Consider the following 5,800-nt stretch of genomic DNA (forward strand, 5'->3'; position numbering starts at 1 on the left):
AGATTCCAACAATTATTTCAAATTCAGCTCTTGCAAGTATTCACATGCTAACTAGTCAAACGTGTAAAAGGTTAGCAACCTATCATACTAATGTGTGCAAAAAATTCAAAACCAAACCCTGGCAAGGTTTGTGATTTACTCCGATTAAAGCAGTAAGTCCTGGGCTTGATATTTATTACAGTGTTTGAAACTGTCTGCCAACTTAAAACAAGTTTAAGAGTAAAGTTGTTTCTGACTTGTCTGCCTTTAATTGTCTTCTTCAGATTGAACACCAATACTCATGTTCAACCTGTTTCAAATTGATTTTCCTTGCTGCACATCAGGCTTCTCTTTACTTCTATTCTTATTGGTTTCATTATGTCTGCCATTACTTTCTGCAGCCTCATCTTGATAGCCACAGCTCACTGCAGGCAATGTCCCTATGACATACTTGCACAGCAAATGGCCCAAAACATACCCTGAAACATCCGCAGAACTATTACAAAGCCAATTGAGGCTAATGGAGAAACTTTGGCACAGCGGCAATCATACACAAAGAGATAATGTGTTATACGTTTTTATGGAAAAAAAAGAAAAAAGAAAAAGAAACATCAATACGCAGTTTCTAAAGAAGCAGATTCTGAGAATGTTTTGACACAAAAATGACAAAAAAAGAATAAGCCCTTATTTTATTCACAGTAGAGTGTTTATGAAATATATAAAAACTGAAGCCTTTTACTATTTCATAAAAATATCTAAACACATTTTACATTTTATATGGCTAAAATATCAGTTTATGTGATTTATAAATAATCAAATTCTATTTTCAATTACATTTATACAACAACCCAACCTGTTTGGAATTTGGATTGTACATGAAAGCTGTGGTAGCTGCTAATAACAACAGACCTTTTTCTTTGGTTACATTTGCACTGAGACATGAACGCTGAAGCAACATAAGGACCAGATGGCACCTTGTAGACGAGTCAAAGTCACATTGTAATCCACCCGCGTTGTGCAAGCTCTATTAAGCCTTGGCTTTACTATTCCTCTGTGCTTTCTTAAAATTCTTGGCAAAGATCAAGAAATGTTTATTTGGGTAACATCAGTGTTTAAGAGGTTTTTTTTTTATTTTAATTTTTTGCTTTGGTTTGCATTAAATTTTGTTTTTCTTCTTCTTTTTCTCTGTAAATGTGGATTGTGGGATGTTGCTCTTATCCGTTCAGTCAATCATCATTTGGACTGTTTGCATATTTGCATTTGCAATTAACACATCATGGGAGGTTCCTCCCTCAATGTGAGGAATCCAACTTAACTAAAAGGAGTTCCTGCCTTGTGGACACAAAGGAGATTGAGCAGTTCCTTTCATAGCTATGAGAGCTCCAATGAGGTTCCTGTGGTTTATTGCAATTTTTGATGGAGAAATAAACAATAAACAATGAACAAACTAAAGATTTGGACAGGGACTGAAAACAACAACTGTTTAACCATATTTCAAAAGTAATAGAGAACACATTAATAGGCCAAGGTCATTCAAGTTTGCAAAAGAAAAAAAAAAAAAGAAAAAAACACAACTGGATTGATGATACAGTGTGCTCTGTGCTATAATTTGCTTTTTATATTGCTTAAATGCTCAAAATTTGATGTAGGTACTGTGAGCATTTTAAGTAACTTACATTTGCTTAAAAGGACACAAGTGGGGAAACAATAGAAAAACTATTAATTATGATATCATGGTTGGCATTGTAAGACACTCTGCACCCGGATTATGCATTACTATTAAAAATGCCTTAGCAGCTACACAGTACACACTGCAGGAGTGGATTTCATCAGCATGGCCTGCTGTAAATCCTTGGCTCAGGAGAGGATATAGTTTATCACAAGCACAAATCTGCTCCCCTTTCTTAGTTGATCCATTCGCTGATACGCAAAGGAATTCAATCAGGCCAAGCTTACTGACATAAAAAAGGATTTCTCATTGCAGTGGTGGGACTATACTGCTGAACTGACTTAAAGAGCTCTCTGCACCTTTAAGGATGGTCCTTTGTTGGACAACATTAAAGGTGACCCCCAGGCCTTTATTCCAGATATTGAGCAAGTGCTAATACTCATCATATGTCTAAATGGCAAGACTGCTTGGCAACCATGCATCATTGAGAACAAAATGGGCAGTATCTTCTTATTTTCTCAGTTTCTCAGTGAAATGACTGCAACAATGCGTCTTCCCTGATTTAAATCTGCAGAACTGCAGTTCAGTGGGGAGAGGCCAATATACAAAGACATCGGTGCATTGTGTTTCAAGTAATGGTTGAAAGTTTACAGAAATAAACCTAATCTATAGAGGGTTGGAAGTTCAAAAGATATCTGGATCTTCTTAACAGCTTTCTGCTCTTCGGCCAATTAAGTCAAGTTTCAGACTGTCAGTTACCTTGAAATTGTAAAAAGCGTGAAAATTGTACTTGTGCACTGAAGTAAAGTACTCCATGTTTAGTTTTCTAGACATGTTATTTAAAAGACTATAGTTGTGTTTCCATTACCCATTGAATTATGCAAAACCTAAATATTGCAATAAATAAAACTGGTAAATCTCAAAGGTTTTTACACTCTCATGAGGCAGTTTTTCAGATGTGTTGATATAGAAGTATATTGCTAAAATGTAAAGGAAACACTTTTTTCACATTTATAATTCACCATTACAAAGGGGGTCATATGACCAGCTCATTTCAAGTAAAGATGGTGCAGTATGTATGGATGGCGGAGGAGACAGAAATCTTTTTGCAAATAATCAGAGAAAAATATAACCATCATCCTTGATAGTTCAATTTAGTTCAGTTTCTTTGCCATTTGCAGTATTAAAAAACACACTGGAAAACAGTTGCAAAGAGCTCAAGTGCACTGTCGACATTTAAACAGACAAAACATACGAAACACAAACCTAAAAAAATACAACACATGGACACATTCTGAAGCGCATAAATACTAAGAAACAATAAAAACAATGTATAAATAAATAGTAGTAAAAGAGGTAACTAAAACAGTAAGGTGCATGTCTGAGGCATTTCAAAGTGCATTGTTCAAAGTCATGACAGCTTGTGGAAAAAAACTTTTAGTATGACGAGATGTAGTGCATTTAATAGCGCCATATCATTTCCCTGAGGGCAGGAGGTCGAACATCTCTGTAGCAGGGTGACTAGAGGGATCACTGATGATCTGTAAAGCTCTTATTAAAAGTCTAGATTTGTAAATGTCCTCCAGGACCTATAGGTCACAGCCTATTGTCCTGTTGTGAAGGATCGAGCTGGTACAAGGCAAGGACACAGTTGGTTTCAAAACAAGAACAGGTTTTATTTACCCAAAAGAGTACTCACACAAAAAGTTTGGGCCCTTAAAAGAGGTCAAATGAACAAAAATAAACAAAAGTATAACGATAACTCAGAAAACTTTAAACTAACTGTTTAACATGTAACTCAAAAGAAACCAAACTAACACCAGACCAGATCAGACCAGTTCTAAAACTCAAGAGGTGTTGACAAATACTAAACAAATACATTAAACAATTAGACAAAACCTAAACAGTTAGCTCATTACTTAACACAAGAATTACTCAAAAATAATACAAGAAATCAAACTAATCAAAATCGTAACAACAAAACTAATTGTTTCACGATATAAAAGCCATTAATCTCCCCTCCGGAAGGAGCTGACTTGGTCTGGGCCCATGGCACTTCCTGCTCCCTGGCTTCTGCCTGTTGAGCTCACTGCTGCCCCCCAGCGTTCATCATGCTCCCCCCAGCCCCATTAAGAGAAAAACATATGTTAAATACACAAACTTAAACAGAATTGAAAATACAATAGTGCTCCAATGTGCGCGCTAACAAAAGGGAACTAAAGCATTTCAACCTAATTTAAACCAAATATAAACAGTGTTAACTCAAACTAACATAACTGAAATGTGTTGGTGTAGTGGGGGTTACCGCCTTTAAATGTGTGGCCGCAGATACGGCCATCACACCTGTGAACAGAGCAAACCACTCTGTTTAAAGTTTCCTTTTCTTTCACAGTGAGATTACCAAACCACACTTTTTACAGAGCTGGTAAGAAGATTTTAGATACCACACCGAAAAAAGTTTAAAAGAATAGTTTTGTTTTAAGTGAATTCCCTTTTCGTAGGGATTTTCATAAGAAGAACAGACACTGCAGAGCCTTTTTAGCAATGTTACTAGTGTTTGACTGCCAGCTCAGATCACTGGAGAGTCACACCCAAAAACTTACATTCATCAACCATTTGTACCTCAGAATTATGATAATAGGCACGTTGTTCTTACACCAACTAAAATCAATAACCAGTTCACAGGTTTTAGAAGTGTTCAGAACAAGGTTGTTTTCTTCACTCCAGCAAACAACATTTTGACCTCTGCTCTGTAATGTGATTCATACTTTGAACTATCAGACCAATAACAGTGGTGTCATCTGCATACTTGACAATCAGATTGTTAGGATGATTAGCAGCACAGTCATATGTGTACAAAGTGAAAAGCAAAGGACTTAAAATACAACCTTGTGGGGAGCCCATGCTTATAGAAAGTTTATCAGAGAAGCATCCATTAATTTTGACCTTCTGTGGTCTGCAAGTTAAAACATTTAAAATCCATTTGCAAATGGCATCACCAAGACCAAGAGTTTTCAATTTGTGAATGAGCTTCACAGGAACCAGAGAGTTAAAAGCAAAACTGTAGTCTATAAAGAGCATCCTAGCATGAGATTTTCCTTTATCCAAATGTTCATATACAGGGTTCAGAGCAAAAGAAAACAAGGAAGTGAAAATCTCCTTCCTCCTCAAAGTGGAAATCTCGCGGGACGAGATTTTATGAAAATTACAGCCTATGCACTGAACACTATTCAATGGAAACACCTGCAAATCGTAATTGTACTTTTTTGAAGTTTTAGAAAAATCACTTTTATTTAGCAAAAAACTGTAATGGAAACGCAGCTTATGATGTTTATGATTATTATATAGGAGGGAAAGCTTTCACTAGTAGTTCATTACTGTTCATGCATTATGGGTAAAAGTGACACAAGATAGTTACGAACCCAAATAGCTCCAGTCTGTGCAGATTATGGTGCAGCCACAAAAAAGGAAAAAAAAATCTGAAATATACCTCAAAACAAGATTCCTTATTCTTTATTGGTTTGTTAATTGGGTTAATTGGGTCCTCCTAATGGAGGCGAATACAAAACATTACAGACAAAAAAGAACCCAGAAAAATAAATAAAATAGACAGACTAAAAAATCTAAAGCTTATACAACACCAACCCCTTTTAACAACAGAAGAAGATTAACACATAAAGCAAAATTTAATAAATATATAACAAGAAAAATAAGTAAACAATTTATAAATACTATAAATGATATAAATAAGTAAACAATCATAAAACTAACTTCATGACATCTGGAGGTGTCTCTTGCATCAGTGTAAGAAACAATTATTTATTGTACATATTTTTAAATGCTTTCAAGAAATTGGAATTTTTAATATTTTCAGGAGAATCTTTCGAGAGTTTTAGTCCTTTAACAAAAACACAGTGTAAAGTAAAAACCAACATTTAATGCTGGTTCTTACCTGCTTACCTTAGCTTCTGGATATTAGAGGGTAATTGTTTGTTCTTAGTTTTGTACAAAATTTGGATTGATTTATAATCTACTTGTTCAGTATTGTTACGTCCCGTTTCAGGGGTATGAGTGGGGCGCAACATAAAAGACAGTCGTGGACAGGTGTATAAGTAAAACAGAGCATTTTATTGTGGTGAGTATAAATAAGAG

The sequence above is a fragment of the Melanotaenia boesemani genome, chromosome 7 (assembly GCF_017639745.1).
Source record: "Melanotaenia boesemani isolate fMelBoe1 chromosome 7, fMelBoe1.pri, whole genome shotgun sequence".
Classification (NCBI taxonomy): domain Eukaryota; kingdom Metazoa; phylum Chordata; class Actinopteri; order Atheriniformes; family Melanotaeniidae; genus Melanotaenia; species Melanotaenia boesemani.